Source organism: Equus asinus, chromosome X, assembly GCF_041296235.1.
Source record: "Equus asinus isolate D_3611 breed Donkey chromosome X, EquAss-T2T_v2, whole genome shotgun sequence".
Lineage (NCBI taxonomy): Eukaryota > Metazoa > Chordata > Mammalia > Perissodactyla > Equidae > Equus > Equus asinus.
In genome coordinates, this window is record NC_091820.1 from 114302077 (window position 1) to 114320186 (window position 18110).

Consider the following 18110-nt stretch of genomic DNA (forward strand, 5'->3'; position numbering starts at 1 on the left):
TTATTCCAAGTAAAAACCCCCCAGCAAATTCAGTAATATGGTATTTGAGATGTCTTAGAAGGTGCCAGCTATTCGTTTTAGAGAAGGCTTATTGGTATGTCTATTTCCTGTTGATGCCACAGGTCCATGGTCTACTCCTGAGTGTCAAAGTATCAAGCTCTTATTATATAAGTTCAAACAGGGGTGATGGTAAGGATCTCGGAAATTAAGTCATTACAGTACATCCAAGTTCACAAAAAGCTGATTTGTAAACTAGAAATTCAATTTATTAATTTACAATGGATAATTACTCTTCTACTAACCAGAGATTTTTTTCTTTTATCACCAGCATTAAATTTTTTATTACAACTTTTTATTTTATTTATTTTTTTTGAGGAAGATCAACCCTGAGCTAACATCTGCTGCCAATCCTCCTCTTTTTGCTGAGGAAGACTGGCCCTGAGCTAACATCTGTGCCCATCTTCCTCTACTTTATATGTGGGACGCCTGCCACAGCATGGCTTGCCGAGCGGTGCCATGTCCGCACCCAGGATCCAAACTGGTGAACCCCAGGCCGCTGAAGTGGAACGTGCGAACTTAACCCCCGCACCACTGGGCCAGCCCCTACAACTTTTTATTTTAAAACGGTTTAGGGGGGCTGGCTCGGTAGCATAGTGGTTAAGCTTGCACACTCTGCTTTGGTAGCCTGGGGTTTGCAGGTTCGGATCCCGGGTCCAGACCTACCACTACTCAAGCCACGCTGTGGTGGCATCCCACATAAAAATAGAGGAAGATTGGCACAGATGTTAGCTCAGCTATGATCTTCCTCAAGCAAAAAGAGGAAGATTGGCAACAGATGTTAGCTCAGGGCCAATCTTCCTCACTAAATAAATAAATAGATAAATAAATAAATAAAATAGTTTAGGACTCAAAAGAACTTGCAAAAATAATACAGAGTATTCCCATGTACCCTTTATGCAGCTTTTCCCACTGATAATAGCTTACATAATTATAGTATGTTGTGAAACCCAGGAAATCGACATTGATACAATACTATTAACTCAAGAACAGACCTTATTTGGATTTCACCAGTTTTTTCATGCACGCATGCATGCCTGCACACACACGCGTGCAGTTCTATGAAATTTTAACACATGTTTAGACCTAAGTAAACATCACCAGTCAGGATACACAGCTGTTCCATCACCACAAAGAAACTCCCTCTCATTACTCCTTAAGTTACACCCTTCCCCCAACCCCAGCCCTTGCCAACCACTGATCTGGTCTCCATCACTGTAATTTTATCATTTTGGGAATATTATGTAATGGAATCATACAGTGTGTTAACTCTCTGAGATTGGCTTTTTCAACTAAGCATAATGCCCTTGAGGTCCATCCAAGTTGTCACATGTATCAATAGTTCCTTTTTACTGCTAAGTCGTATTCCAGTCTATGAATATAGCACAGTTTGTTTAACCATTTACCAGTTCATGGACATTTGGGTTGTTTCCTGTTTTGGGCCATCACAAATAAATCTGCTATGAGCATTTGTGCACAAATTTTTATGTAAACATAACTTTTCATTTCTCTAGGATAAATGCTCAGGAGTAAGATTGATGGCTCATGTGGTAAGTGTATGTTTAGCTTTATAAGAAAGTGCCAAACTGTTTCCCAGAGTAACCAGTATCTTAAAAATTACATAAGTAATATACGCTCACTGTAAAAAAAATCAACATAAGGTAGCAACGTATACAGTGAAAAGCGAAATTGCAAGCCCTGGAACCCTGCACCACCTTTCTTGAGAGGTAATCGCTGTTAACTTTCCTGCAAATTCTTCAAGAATATTTTATGCATATGCAAGCACATATATCTGTATGTAAATATATAAATATTCACAAATGAGATCACACTATACAAGCTATTTGCAACTTGATTTTTTTCACATAACAACGTATCTTAGAAATATTTTCGTATCAGTAGATAAATATATTTTAATTGCTTTAACAGTGGGCATAAAACCCCATTGTATGGATGTATCATAATTTCTTTAACCTGTCCCCTAATGACGCCATTTCTATTCCTGTCAGTTTCTCCTTATTACAAAGCTATAATGAAAAATCTTTCTACATATATCTTTGTGTAATTTGTATGAGCATATCTATATCATAGATTCTTGGAAATGGAAATGCTATGTTAATTTTACATTTTATGAGATACTGTTTTTTACGACAATTTACACTCCCACCAACAGTATAAGAGAATTCTTAGTTCTTCACCATCACTGAGTATTATTAAAATTGTAAATCTCTGCAAGTCTGGTAGGAGAAGTGATATTTAATTTGCATGTCTCAGTGGTGAATGAAGTTGAGCACTGTTTTATATATTTATTAGCCATCTGGATTTCTTGTCTAATATGTTGACTGTTTATATCCTTTGTCCGTTTTTCTCCTGGAATATTTTTATCTTAATGATTTGTGAGAGTTCTTTGTGTCTTAAGGAAATCAGCCTTTTTCATTCATGTAGCAAGTATTTTCTCACACCTTATAGTTTATCTTTTGACTTTGTTTATAGTATTTTGATATATATAATTTTAAATTTCTGTGGACTAAAATGTATCCATCTTTAGCTTTCTGGATTTTAGGTCATGTTTAGAATGGTGTTAGAAAATACAAAATATATATGTATACTGTTTAGAGTAGGAGACTATCTGGAAAACCTCATTTATAATCACAAGCTTGCTCCCCTTGTATGGAGTCAGAGCAAAGAGAATTGTGGGATGCTTTATTCAGACTGTGGTAAGGCTGAAGGATGAGCTCTGCTACACTGTGGGGTATGCATTCATAGTGACCAGAATATTTTTGCATCAAAGAGTGTCTTGCCCCTTACACAGTATCAAATGTTCTAACTATTCAACTTCCCTTTTTCAGTATTTCTTATCAGGCACCAAAAGCTTGTGCCATTACAATATTATCTCACGAAGGACATGTTACAAATATTTGAGTAATGCTTATTTTACATCAGTTCCATATTTCACTTGATGGCATTTTCTCATTTTCTCCTCAATTTTTAGGGGCGCACTCTTCGGTCTTTCAGTGTTCCACTTCTTAGGATAGGACTGGGGTACACAGCAGTGTGATCTGCACATATGGAAGGCTCAAGAAATATTTTTTTGAATGAGCTCTAGAAAAAAAAAGACTACTGAGAGCCATTCTTAAATATCAGTATAAATTTGCTGTAAAATTTATTTCTGATGTTATACCAGTCACAGTTATTAATCTTCTTTGGTGGTATCTTTCACAAAATGAAAGTAAGTTTACTAAACAGAGGAACTTTTCAATGTCGTTCAAAGTATAAAATTGTTTAAAGTCTCAATTGTTACATAGACAATCAACCGAGAAGGTCAATTTATAAAATAGATAAAAAGCTGTTTACACCATCTACTATAAATGTGATGTTTGGAGCAAAAAATCAGTAGTGTTCAGCTAATACTAAAACAGGAAATCATTTAATATCAATTGATATTAAATTGGCACAATTGAACTAAATTAATGTAAAATGATTTGGTATGGAGCCCAATTTTTCTATTACTTTAAGTGGAATTTTGCATTAACTTATAGAACTGTAAATTTTCCACTACTCCCTATTTAATGTTCTAGCTGCATCATTCTGTCACTTGAATCTATTAAAAACTGTATAACGTCCTACCAAAGATGGTCTATAAAAGAAATGAAAATTTATTTTGAATAGTATTCCACTCCCCAAAGCTTTAGAGGTTTAAGTAAAAACGTCTCAGATTTTATTTCTTGTTATTGATATTTAGATATTTCTGTTTAACTTTGATTATTCAGTTGATTAAATACACCATAACTCAAAGTTGCAGGAAAAAACCAGTAAGCACAGAGCATGGGAGAGAAACTAAGACACAGGCGTGGAAGGAATATAATTTAAGGACTGAAAATAATTATACTGCATTTGGAATGCTTTAAAAGGGATATCGGGTGAAATCCCCTCGACTTACACGGCGCTTGCATTATTTCTCATTTGGAAACTGTCTCGTTATCAAATACATTGATTCCTTTTCTTCTAATTGAAAAGTAATTTAATATTAAAGGAGTATCTTAATCAAAATTTTAAGAAACAGAAACGAAGAGCTCTTAACTAAACACTATTGTATGAATCTGGGAATTTCTGTAACAGCAATGGAGACACTGTCATAGGTCACTTCTTCCCGTCCTAGGAAGAGCGGCGCTTCGGAGGGGACAGGCCCTCCCCGAGTCTCTCCCCCGCGTAGAGCTTTCGGCAGCCAAAGGTCCGGGACGCTGGATCCGAAACAAAAAAATAAGAAGGGTGATCAAGACAGCGTTACTGGGGACGAAGGAGCCGAAGGGGTGCGCTTTCGCACTTCAAACATCTTGGGGGTGGGAGGAGGCAGGCTAGGAAGGAACCACAATCCTCAACAAAGTCGCGAGGCAGCCCCGCGCACGTCTCCAGGAAGAGGGCGGCTCAGCAGGGCGGCGGGGAACTCGGGCAGGTCCCCCTGACTCCTTCGCCCACATTGCGATTTCCCTCCACTTCGCTCCATGCCGTTTGCTCCCTCCGCCCCAAGAGTCGAGAATAAACGGCTCGGGCGCCCGGCCTAGCCTAGTAGCCCAGTTCCCTCAGTCTCCTGGACCCTGGAGAGCGAGCACGTTTTCTGGGAGACGGGCATAGCGGGTTGTAAAGAAAGACATTTTTCACCCCAGTGCCAGGTCTTCCCGGTAGACAATCAACTCGCTTTCTCTCCACACCCGAAGCAAAGAGCAAACAAAACAAAAATTCAAAAGGCAAACCCCTAAGTCACTTAGGATCAGGTGCCAGAGTTAGGCGAGTTGAGTTCTTTTGGTGGGAAGGAGGAGGGACCGCGGGGAAGAGAGGGTCCAGGAACCAGGGCCGAATGGCCCTCGCTGGGGCGTGTCAGAGGGAACGTCGAAGGGTGATGCCAGACAGGGCTGCCACCTCGGGCTGCGCGGGGGGCGGAGGGGCCCGGGGAACGAGTCCCGAGCGAGGCCGGTTTCCGATTTCCCACGGCCCGGGGCTCCGCCGGACATTCCCACCACCCTAGCCTCGACCCCCCAATAAAGAAAGTGGAAACGCGGCCCGGTCCGTCCCGCGGCGGAAGCGCTGCCAAACGAATGAGTAAGGCGGGCGCGGGCACGGCACCTTGTTTACCCCACTCGGCGGCGCGCCCCTGCGGGCGCCTCGTTTGGAGGCGGCGTCGGAGACGCTGAACCCGGCAGGCAGTCGGCCACGATTGGCTGGTGACTGGGAGGAGGACGCTGGGTGGGAGGGCAGGCAGCCTGGCGGTGCAGTGCGGGATCTCGGCCGCTAGATGCCGCTCCCTCCCAACGGGAGCCGGGCGCGGGTTCGTGGCCGACAGATGGCGCCTGCGCGTTCCATTCGCCTCCAAGTCGCCGAAGAGCGAACACCCCAAACAATCCCGAAGCGCCACCAAAAAAAAAAAAAAAAAAAAAAAAAAAAAAACCCGCCGGATCCGACCGCCACTTTCAAAACCCCCCACCGCTCTAGAACCGCGGGAGCTTCCGTCCCTGAGTAGAATTCGAGGGTGTAAAGAAGAGGAAGGGGCAAATATCTTGTACCAGCCCAGGGGGGAGAAGCCCCCGGCCTGAGAAAGAAGGAAGGAGGAGTGGGGGAGGCGAACAGTCTCGTTGCTGCCTCTGTGTACGCTGAGGGGGGAGGTAAGTTATAAAATGGCGGAGGCGAAGCTTCTAGAAGTTTGGAGGGGCACCCGGAGGGCGCGGGGCCCACGGTGAGGTGTGTGTGGTTGAAACAGGGCGCGAGAGGAGTTGGGAGGGAAGGAGCGGGGCCCCCGGGTGCCGGTGAATTTCCCCTCCGCGTCCCTCGGGCCGGCGGCCGCCGCCGAGCGAGGGGCGCAGTCAGGGCGGGAGACTCCGCCTCGTCCCCGCGTAACCCTCGACCCTTCTTTCTCCCTTCGCCCCCCAACTTGCTCCCTGCACACTAGCGAGGAACTTCCAGCCCCCTGCCTCCCTACCTCCTACTCCTAGAGTGGCTTTCTACCGCACGACGCTGCTTTTCGACTACCCTGGCGGAAGATTTTCTCTTCCTTCCCTCGCCCAACTCTCCCTCGGGGCCTCTCCGGAGACCCCCCCATGGGTGGCCCAAAATGGAGAACGCGGAGCAGCGCAAGATGGAGGCTCCGCTTCTCGGTGTAGCGTTAGATTTAGGTGCCTTTTCTCCGGCAGGCTCTTAAGGCTCGGAGAGCCGGAGCTGGAGGTGGGGTGGGGTGCGAGCCGTAGTCGGGGGAGGAAAGCCGGGGAGGCTGTGGTCGGGGTGGGGGAGAGCGCGGTGTCGCGGTGAGGGGAAGGAAGCGAGCAAAATGGTGGTGCTGGGAACCTAGGGGGGAGGGGAGGAGAGGAGTCTCAGTTGTGTATATTTGGGCCTCGGACCGAGGGAGGCGAGGGAAAATCTACTCTGATCACACCCCTCCCTCGTGCCCCCTCCCTTCTCCCTTCCCCTCCTTCCTTTTCTCCCTCCCTCCACTCCCTCCCTCTCTTCCTCCCTTCCTAGAGAGGGAACAACATTCATGTGACGGGCCCCTCTGCTTCTCCCCCGCCCCATCATCTCCAGCGCGTGGTGGGGGAACTGCTTGGGAAAGCGATTGGCATCGATCTCTCCATCCCTTCCGAGGCCCGACTTCGGTCAGTTTTCTTCGGGCACCAATTTTATAAATAGGTTGGTGTCTGGCGGTGTTGGCCCCCGCGTGCAGACCTTGCCCCGAAGGGGGCCCTGCCTGCCGGGCATGTGAGGAGGGGGGAAGGGCGGGAGTGGAAGGCTGTTTGTTGGGGGGTTTTGGCGCCACTTTTGTTTTAGTTTTAGTGCTGCTTTTCGTTCCCACCCCCACCCGCACTGTCTTTCTCAAGGCACGAACTGAGCCGATCCTTGCCCCAGGTAGGCAGCTTCTGCTTTTTCCCTCCACACTTTTATTCTTGCTTGGGGTTGACTTTCTTTTTTCTTCTTTCACGTACCCGGCGATCTGTGGACGGCGATTTGGGGACGAAAAGGGTCGGATGGGCCATAGGAGAGAGAAGGTGTGGGAAACAGCATCAAGTAGTTCCGCAAAACTTTGAGCCCCGTTCCCATTTTCTTCTGGCCTATATTCGTGAACGTATTGTTGATTTCTGCCCCCCTTTTTTTTTCGTCGCGAGAATGTCGTTTTGCCTTTAGTTTTTTATAAACCGCTGTACTTTCGACATTTACTTTCCACTCCCCCTTCGTGTATATGTCATTTTATTTTTAATCCTGAACTGTAATGGGTTTTATCGTGTGATTTTTCGTGCTGCAGTGTTCAGCTTTAATTTTTAATATTGCATTAGTAGTTTCATCCGGTTTGTGAGACTTTCTCCTCCGTGGCCTAGAAATGTTTTATATGTTGTTGGCTGCCCCCCCCCGCCTTTCTCTCTCCCTCCTCCTTTCTCTTGGATGTAGTTTTTTAATTGAGGGTCACGGTGTTTGATTAAATGGTTATTTACAGTTTACATGATATATCTATTAGAAACTTTTGATCTGTAGGATTAGGTTTAAGTAGACGAAAAGCTTGTTGGTTTGAAATGGTTCCTTAAAATGCGCGGGCCGGCCCCCCCCCCCCCCCCAGTAAAGCCCCATCTTCCCCTCACACCGGAGTGTAAATTCAATACCCCTTTTCTCCCACGGACCGCCGTATTTCACAGCAGCCACACCCTGTATTTGTCTCTGTGGATTGGACTCATTATCAGCTTAATTTAGTGACTCTTAAACCACCATGATGGGACTTGCTTAAGCACGAAGCTTCTTTTCCTGTTTAGTCCTAGTGGTTAGTGTTGAAAGAGGAATAATCGAGGTTTCTTGATGAAACCTGGTGCGGTCCAACCTCTGCCTTTTTTCTGTTGTCTTTTTTCCTACTCCGGGCTGTTGGCGGTGTCAGCACCGCTGCTGGGGGCGGGGGTGGAGGGGAGAAAGAGTCGGGTTACCGAAGTGCGTCATTCCTGGCTCTAGCAGGGCCTGCTCGGGAGCTGCTGGTGTTTGTTACTGTCCTCGCAGCACTTTCCTGCCAACCTTCTCTCTGTGCGTATTGGATAGGAGCAAAAGCAGGAGGCGGTCTCTTAATTCTATCTGTAGCCTAGCGCGTTGCATTTAAGGGTATATGTGAACTTATTTAAAAAAAAAAAACGGCCCTGGAAAGTGGATACATTTCTATTTAATGACATACAATTCAGGTAGTTTAGACTTGCTTTCACCTATTTTCCACTGAACGGTGGGGTTAATTTTGAACATTTTAAACCACTTACGTTAAAATGCCTGGTTTTCTTTCTACATTGATATCAATCTATAATTAGGGATCAGAAGGACCAGTTAAGGCATAAGTGTTCAGCGGTTTTTCAAGTGGTTGAATTGTAATTTTATGACACATTATGTTAAATAGTCTGGTTTTTTCCTTTTGAGCCAAGGTGCTACGTGAATGCAAGCTAATTGCAGATGTTTAAGTTCATTTTCATCACGTACCCTTTTAGGTATAATTTTAAATATGTCTTTTGGATCTTATGGGTTTCGTTAAAATTCTCAGAGATGGCTATTTCTTTGTTTTTAACTGAATTCTTAAAGAAATTTTGCCACTTAACAAGGAGTTGTGTGGGGTGGCCGTACAGTTACATTGTTAGATTCTTGACTTCCTGCTAGTCTTTGATACTTTTATTATTTTTCGATTTTTCTCAGTGTCCTTACTGAGCACAGTCTTCCTTTTAATTCTTTTTTGGAGATAATAATTGGGGGAGGGAGTGGTGGGAGGTAGAGATGAAACAAAAGTGGCCTTGAGTTTGATGATTGTGGCTGGATGGTGAGTATAGGAGAGCTCATTGTACTATTCTCTCTATTCACACTTTTGTGTGTCCTTGAAAATTTCCATAATTAAACAAAAAATTTTGAAGGAAAAATTTCAAATTGTCTTGCAATTTTGGTGTAATGACTTAGTTTTGTATTTACATGTCAGTTATTTGCATGGGAAACTTGGCCTGGTGTATAAGTACACAATACCTATATACAAACTTTCAAAAAAAATTTAAATAGAACCAGTATAGAATAAGCAACATAAATGCTTACAAATTGGTTGAACTTTAAATGTTTGTAACGTAGTCTGTGTGTGTTCTACTTTTAGTTTCTTTTTTAATCTTTTGAAAACAGGAAAATTCCATTAGAAAATTTTGCAAATTCTGCTTGGTGTCTATTTCATTAAGTTGGAGTTACAGTGAGTCAGTAAGAGAGGGATTTACTATTAATAGGAGGGGCTTTGGCACTTGGAATAAGTGACAGTGGAAGGGATTCAGTGCCCTAGGGAGCATTCCTGGTAGGAAGATCGAGGTAGGAGTTGAAATCAGTTTCAGTATTTGGTGTTTAATGAATGGGTAGAGAAGAGGATTGGGAAAGAAATGTACTTCTTAGCCATTCTTTCCCACTGTGAAATGGCTCGCATTCTAAGGTATCAGAGACTAGCAGTGGGGGTGGGGTAGGTTCTTTTTTTAACTGATATGAAAATGAATGTTTACATATAAAATAAGTTGTCTTCCCCCCTTAAATGATCCGATGCTATAAATAGTTAAAAATTGATAAGTAAAATATTTGAATATTTTCGATTAACAACACTCTGACCATTACCCGTCAACAGTAAAATAAAAGTGCATTGCAATTAAGACCCTCTCAGTCTCCTTAATTAGTGTATTTGTGAATTGCTCCTAAATTCTTTGAAGGTAAGTGCCTTATTTTCTGCAGTTTTGTGTTGTTCAGTGTCAGATTTTTCCCCCATGAGGTGTATTTTTGAATATATGTCAGAGTTCCAAAATAATGGATATTTTAATTTTTATGTTGGGTGAAGTGTGTTCCCTAATCATTATTAAAACAAAATTCTACCCTAGTCTGGGAAAGGACAGTTCATAACTGTTAATATTAGTCTGTCTGTATATTTTGTATTCAACATTTTAGCTTTAGAAGGATGTTAAGACAGATTACATATTTTGAATTATTTGTATGCAAATAATCTTAAGTAGATGATGAGGATTGTGACTTCAAATTTATTTTATTGTGGTGAGGCAACAGCTAAACTAACCCAGTAAATTATGAGTTTGGTAACTTTGAAGTCTATTTATAGTTAGGATTTTTTAAAATCCCAAACACTCAAGATTTTACCTTCTTTTATTTCCTCTTTTGACCTTACTGGTTTAAGTGATTGCCTGAGGACCTATGAATTAAAATGGGTGGAGTGGGGTGGGGGTCAGGCTCAGGCTGAAATTATCCGTAGGGAATATAGGGTTAGATGTGAAAAAACGCCTTGGACAGTTGAGTAATGCTTAATATTCTGCGTATTTAACTGATGCCACCCACGCTCATGAGTGGGAAGGGAGTAAACAGTGAATAGCATATTCTTTTTGCTTTGCGTTCTTTATAATAGATGGAAGACTTCAGTTTTTGATGCTGCAAGTTAACTTTGGATCTTAAAATTTTACATTAGATGGACTCAATGATTTGTCTATTAATCTCAGTGGGATAATATTCATATCTCTTTAATGTTGTGACTTTTTGTGTCTCACGTGTTTAAAAAAAAACCCTGATCTTGAATTAGCGCTTTGAAATTGGTATAAGTCGATTATTCAGAGACTTGAACATGACAGTTTACTGTACGGTGGTGCACTACTGTTAGGGGAGTTGGGGAGCATAGCAAAGGAAAGGGATGGTCCCAGTTAGCTGTGGGTATCAGTATATACTGAAAGGTGATTAATCGCTGGAGAGTAAAGAAGAAACTTTAAAGGTACAGGTTATTTTAAAAGTTCTTTACATTTTCTGTTTGTAATTTTCTACATTGGATATATATTTGGAACTTTTAATTTGTGGTTAAACATTGTCCCTGTATAATAATTCTCTGTATCTTCAGCTATCTTGAGCAGTGGTTATTGCATGTTCTGTTTGGCAAAGATATGTGAGAAAACAAAATTGTCAGTTTTATTTTTTTCAGTCTCCTGAGTTGCCTCCTTTGCATTTAATTTAACCAAATTTTATATTTCTTCAGTGTAAACGGCGTTGCTTGGTGGAGTCTTAAGTTTTGTATATGTGCATTAAAAAAATACATCCTCTTGGGGCCGGCCCGGTGGCGCAGCAGTTAAGTTCGCACGTTCTGCTTCTTGGCGGCCCGGGGTTCGCTGGTTCGGATCCCGGGTGCGGACATGGCACTGCTTGGCAGCCATACTGTGGTAGGCGTCCCACGTATAAACTAGAGGAAGATGGGCACAGATGTTAGCTCAGAGCCAGGCTTCCTCAGCAAAAAGAGGAGGACTGGCAGTAGTTAGCTCAGGGCTAATCTTCCTCCAAAAAAAAACAAAAAACAAAAAAATACATCCTCTTGAGCAGTTGTGATAATCTCCTACTGTTTTTAATGTATGCTTCCTCTAGTTCTATCTTTGATACTAACCAGAAGAAAATAAGTCTTTGCACATGGTTAGTCTAGTCAAGAGATTATTGAAATTGTTTTAAACTCTCTGCTCCCCCAAAGGAAGGGAGGGTGAATAATGTCAGTGGTCTGTTCTTTTTTATTATTTTCATTGGAAAATGCATGACTGGGCTTGATGAGACAAACTAGGGAGATTTCTGTGAGCTCTAATGTACAACTCAAATGTAAAATTACTTTATAAAAAATAAATTGTTTAAATTCTGTTGAATATTGTTAGAGGGGAAAAAGAAGTAAGTCCTGTTTACACTTTTGTGGGGACGACATTTGTTGTAATGGGATTTGACCTATAACTTGTTGAATCCTGAGAAACTCTAAGAAACTCTTAATTTAGTTGCCATTTGAGTTCCTTTTGAATGCCAGTAACTGTGCTATGTGTGTTTTTTGTTTTTGTTTTTGTTTTTTTTTGAGGAAGATTAGCACTCAGCTAACTACTGCCAATCCTCCTCTTTTTGCTGAGGAAGACTGGCTCTGAGCTAACATCCGTGCCCATCTTCCTCTCCTTTATACGTGGGATGCCTACCACAGTATGGCTTTTGCCAAGTGGTGCCATGTCCGCACCTGGGATCCAAACCGCTAGAGCCTGGGCCACCAAGAAGCAGAACGTGCAAACTTAACCGCTGCACCACTGGGCCGGCCCCTGTGCTGTGTGTTTTAATGTATTCTTTAATCTTCTTGGTTTCCTTGCAAGATAGGTGGTTATCATCATTTTACAGATGGGGAAATTGAGGTTCTTAGAGAATAAAAGACTTGTCACATGATAATAGTTGACAGCCTGAATTCACACCCAAATTAGTTTGGCCTCGAAAACCTTCGTGCTTTTTTTGTCAAGGTCAGTAGTTTCCCTTAACTGGTTTAGGTCTTGGGTTATCTATCACCAGAAAGCAAGTATCATTTTGATGTTACAAAAGAAAGATTTTTTTTTCATGTACAGTGCAAGGTAAATGCAGTTTTTTTTTTTCCTGAGAAAGATTGGCTCTGAGCTAACATCTGTTGCCACTCTTCCTCTTTTTGCTTGAGGGAGATTTGTGCAGAGCTAACATCTATACCAATCTTCTATTTTGTATATGGGTCGCTGCCATAGCTTGGCTGCTGATGAGTGGTGTAGGTCCACCCCCAGGAAGTGACTCAGGGCCGCTGAAGCAGAGTGCTCTGAACTTAACCACTAGGCCACTGGACTGACCCTTAAAAGCAGATTTTTACACAGGTTTGGGTGAGTTGCTGCCTGGTGAAAGGTCTAAATTATGTTTTATGCTAATAGTAGAAATAGTTGAAGTAAATCTGAGCTTTGGTTTTGTTTGAGTATGCTCATTGGACAAAAGTTTGTGGGACAATATGTTGAGTTTTATTCTTTATTTTTTGGAGTCATACTGTGGTAGGTAGAATGGTTTCACTGATTTTTTTTTCCTTTGTATCACCTGTGCTCTCTATACAGAATGGAGGCTAAGCATGTCTGAGAACAGTTCCCCAATCATTCTGCTGCTTTATTGAGTGGTTAGATTTGGAATAAAAATTTAGGTGATTCTTTTTTAATTCATTGTTCTACTTGGTTCTGTTGGGATTTTTTAAATTTAATGGTGCCTTAAAAATATTCTCTTTCCGGGACTGGCCTGGTGTCACAGCGAGCGGTTAAAGTTAGCACGTTCTGTTTCAGTGGCCTGGGGTTCACTGGTTCGGATCCCGGGTACAGATGTGGCGCCGCTTGTCAAGCCATGCTGTGGCAGGCGTCCCACATATTAAAAAAAGTAGAGGAAGATGGGCATGGATGTTAGCTCAGGGCCAGTCTTCTTCAGCAAAAAGAGGAGGATTGGCAGCGGATGTTAGCTCAGGGCTAATCTTCCTCAAAAAAAAAAAATTCCCTTTCCTTTTAAGTGTTAGTATTTCTCCTGTTTGTTTCTGCTTTATATTCTAGTTCATCTTTTCACTTTATTACCTGATAAAAATAGAACAAGAAAATTTAATAGTTAATATTGGTGCCTTGTATTTTTAGGTTCATTAGTGGTCAGAATCTTGGTCTCAGCTTTCTTTGCTTTTCCTCTTTTTCTTTCCTGCTTTTCATAAACTATAACTAGAATTTTCTCATCTGAAGCAATGCTAGATTTTGGATATCTGGCCTAAGATAAATTAGTGGACATGAGGTATATCTGAATGTATTAGTGCTTTTCATAGCCATGAGTCTAATTCATATATTTTATGTTAATCATTCCCTTAAGCTTCATTCTGTAGGAAATAGTTTTTCCAGGTGATGCAGTCTTCTACTCAGACTTTTCATTCAATAGTCTTTTCATCCATATTTGCCCCTTTGTATTCCAAGAATACCAAGACCCTGGTGTTCCACAACAGAATTATTCCCCAAGGCATCCATTGTATGTAATGAATTAGTTTCTCTCCTCTGCATCTAGAAAGACATGGGTTCTGTACTATTCCTGGGAGAATTCAGGAAATTGTTACTGAAATTATTTTCTGAGTTCTGTGGTTAACATGAGGAACCCTGGTTGAGAAAGGCTACTAGAATATTAAGGGACTTGGTTTGGCACCAAGCAAAGTTTTGCTTTCAGTTACTTTCTTGTCAGTAACCCTAATATAGTCTCTACTAAAACTTATGTATGCTAAAATGTGAGCGCACTTGATCATATTGCCATCTCTTTGGGTTAAATTGGTTAGTGTTGATTTCAAGCAGTCAGTGTTACGTAGTTGTTTTAAAGAATTGAATATGGGCAGTTAAATGCCTAAGTTTATTTGTAAAAAGGAATATTGTAGGAGCTCTGTTCATTATACGGTTCAAAACCTTTTATAAAAAGCCTTTGATGGTGACTAACATTAACAATAGCTGACACTAACTGAACTCTTACTATGTGCCAGCCCACTGTTACAAATGCCTTACATGTATTAGCTCATTTAATTTCCGTAACCTTATTGAGGTGGGATGACCGTATGATATATTGTTCAAACCAGGATACTTTTTGAGAGTGAAAGGGGGCACTAACTGGATGGCATGCTGGGATAATAGTATAAACCAGTAGTGTCCCAGATAAACTAGGATTTGTGATGACCGTAATTAATACCCCCCTTTTTCAGAAGAGGTAACCAAAGCATCAGGAGGCCAAGCAGCTTGCCCAATTAGTAAGTGGTAGGAAGGAATTCGAAACTCCTACAGGGAGAATTCTTTGGGGCGTGAAAGTGATTTAAATTACTTTGCCTATTCTGAGAGTTTATTTTTACTCTTTTGGAAGAGTTTTTATTGATACGGGGTCAATAGTAAAAGACAAGATACATTGTTTTTTAAAGTCCAGTAGAATTTCCATTTGGCTGTTTTCAAGTGACTTGAATGATTATGTCTTAATATTGAAAAGCAACTTCCCTGAGGGCCGCCTAAATAAAAAAAAGAGAAAACTCCAAGATAATTACTTTTACTGTTTACACCTGTGTTTCGTTTTCCTTCCATGTTATTCAGACTTCCTTTACCATTTTCTTAGGAGGAAATATGTATTGTATGATATTTCATGAGGGTTCTTATGTGGAAAATTTCTTCTGAGAAAAAAGCTGAAAGAGAAATAATTTTGTGACTAGGGAGAAGTTGTATTAGAAAAGAAAGAAAAAGGTCCAGTTTAGAGACTTATCTGAAGTTAAACTCATTCTGTAACATAATTTGAGAGTTAAGTCTTGTTGAGATTGATGTGTCATTTCATAAAATTACTAGTTCTCTTTTATTTTTGAAGACTTTTGTAGTTGCTTTGTATTCCAGGCCTATTTATGTTTGTGGTACCTCTCACCCGCCAAAAATGATTACTGTAGGTGAATTCAAACATTTGGAGAAATGATTTCAGCATAATTGCAAATTCACTATGTTGTAAACGAAGATTTTCCTCCTCTTTATCTTTTAGTGGAGGTGAGTGGTAGAGAGCTGATCTTAAGAGGACTTCGAGTTGTGGTTTTATACTTGGTTATTTTAATATTTCATTGAGGAATTTGTGTGGTTTTTTCCCCCTAGCTACTTCACTTTTGGAGGTTTTGTTGGTGTCACTATCTTATAAACAACTGAGAGGTTATTAAGTAGGTCTAGTCAATTTTTAAGCCTTTTATTTAGTTCATTAAAGCCGTCATGAAGTTGGAAGAGAGGATTGCATTTCTGACCAGATGCAGGAATTTGTGGGCTGCATAGTGACTGGTAGACAAAAGGTTATTTTTTGTGGATTTAATTTACTATATGAAATTAATACAGTTGGTTTTTTTAAAAAACTATTCCTGGTTTTTAATCTGGGGCCCATGGAGAGGGTGGAGGTGTGAGAACCCTGTGGAGTTATGTACAAAATGTGTAAGTGTGTGTTTCTTTAGGTTCTCAAAAGGGTTCATTCATTGTTATATCATCTGGTACTCAAAGTGCCTACAGAGACAAGATATGCAATGGTATACTAGATTACGTGATCTCTGCTGTCAGGTAACATTGTCAGTTGGGCTTTACCACCCCAAAAAAGTTAAAAATAACCCTTTTTAGAAACAGTATATACTGGGATTAGTATATATTAAAGAATATTGGGCCAAAACCAGTAGCTATCAATGCAGTTTTGATACAGCATCCTTAATTTGAGATTAAAGAAGTATTTAAAAGTAAGAACTACTCTGAAACGCTTTAGGGAAAAATAACAATTGAGGACTGTTAATGTAGCCTTGGAATGCTTCAGTCTTTGGTTCTTGTTAATAAACTTAGTTAAAAGATCCCATGATCATCCCCCGTAACCAGTTACTGTTATCCGAAGGTTGAGACCTTCTAAATGGTATTACGGTTCTGCGTAAAAGCAAAAGAGGCAATCAACAGTCACTCTGTTATATGGGACTCTTGTGTGTCTGTCTTTATTTCAAGTTCTAAATGCTTGCTTTTAAGTAGGAATTTATACATGCTTATGTTTTACTTTTGGATCCTTTTTGGAATATTAGCTTGAAATGTCTTCGTAGCAGTACATGATACTCATATAAGTTCATTCTCCATATATGATATATATGATGATTCACATTTGGTATATTTGAAGTATTTCCATTTCAGGATTGGGATGTATGATAGCCTCTTTTCTTGGATTTCTAACCTTTTTTCTTTTTTCAAAAGCAAGGAGAATTTTTCCATACTGACCAATGTGTCTACTGCCTTGTACCCAATTTGCAAACCTTATGGCAATTATTACAAAGAGCATGATTAATATCCTCTTACTAAAAAAGGCCTTTTTTGTGGTTTAAAGAAATAGTATTAAAGATAATTAGGAGCATGAACCTTTGAGAATTTCCCTTCTACACTAAAGAAGTAGAGAAAATGTAGGAAATATTAGCAAAGCCATAAGATTTTCCCTTTGGGATATGTCCCTCCCTGTTTCCACCACTCATTCAGGCCAAAAGACATTCCTCAGACTTTATTCCTGGCAGGAGAATTGAGGAAGTGGTGGTAGACATTGCTGGCAGGGAAGCAGAAGCATGAAGGTATGTTTTTGAAAAGCAAATTTGTCAATGACAAATGAATTTTTCCAGCTCTGAGTATATGTACTTTTTTGAGTTTTGATTAAATATCAATGCATAAAGTGCTACTATTCATTGAGGAATATTCAGTAGTCGCATTCATATTTGGGTGTTCTAAATATACTTGAAAAATTTCAGAGGGATTATTTGGACAATATGGGATTATATTAGAAAAGATTCTTTAGTAGGAAATTACTTGCTAAACCTTGGAAGTTAGACTGAAATAGTTATCCAGGTTGCTGCAGAAAAATAGCAAACCTAACATGAGAGGTAATTATTTTTGTGTGTGTATATAAATACAGTGTTTAAGTGTACAAAATTGGTGAATATCCAAATTTCTCTCTCATAACTAGATTCTTAGCTTTTTCAGACTAGAAGTTACATTTTTATCTGATTTTTGAATCCCTGTCTCATTGTGTAGTATATATTATATAGATTCTCAAATGGTAATTGAATTAAAACCTTAGATTTTCTAGAAACGTAACCCTGCCTTTTAATTACACTACTAATATTCATATTAAAGAATTGTATGTTGTAGGAGAAGTAGGCAGTTAGTTTCTTCTAGTTGGCTTTGCATTAATGATAAACTTTAAGTCTGTATCTAGAGGATATCATTTATAGCATCTACTACATGGCGGTTGTACTAGGCTTCCTAACATTTAATTTTTTATTTCTTACAATTACCCTCTGAGATAGTTAGTGGTGTTTTCGTTTACTGAGGTTTAGAATGGTTGAGTTGCCTAAGTTCACTCAGTGAGTGAGTGGTAGAGCCTGCTTTTGATTCCAATTCTGCCTAATTCCAGCACACTTTTTTACACAGTGATACACTGCCTCCCAGTGGGATGATTTATAGATTTCATAGTGTTAACTTTTTTGGGTAAAGAGACTAAAAGGAGACAAGAATCCTAAATTGATGAGATGGAGGAGGAAGTTAACTTCTCGAAGTAGTCAGAAGCCTTTTGGAAATTAGGTAGGGGAAAGGCTTATTTTCTACCAAGAGCAGTTAGAGGATAAATCGTTCTGTCTGAAGTTACATGTGATATGTTTCGTATTTTATAATCATCAAATAACACCTAGAAGGGGACAG

At 40.5% G+C, this 18110-nt stretch overlaps 1 protein-coding gene across 8 annotated transcripts in view; it reads left to right on the forward strand.

Moving 5' to 3' along the window:
• Positions 1 to 5413: 5413 nt before the first annotated feature.
• STAG2 (STAG2 cohesin complex component) overlaps positions 5414 to 18110 on the forward strand; it is a 118034-nt gene continuing 105337 nt past the window's right edge. For 2 of the 8 annotated variants that reach the window (XM_044763266.2, XM_070502850.1), the window contains exons 1-2: positions 6147 to 6270; positions 6565 to 6729. The gene's annotated coding sequence lies outside the window, so the exon portion shown is untranslated. Of the gene's footprint in view, positions 5791 to 6132; positions 6271 to 6556; positions 6730 to 6796; positions 6946 to 18110 lie in introns of those variants that run through there. The other 6 variants (XM_044763265.2, XM_044763268.2, XM_070502846.1 and 3 more) reach the window with 5 other exon arrangements.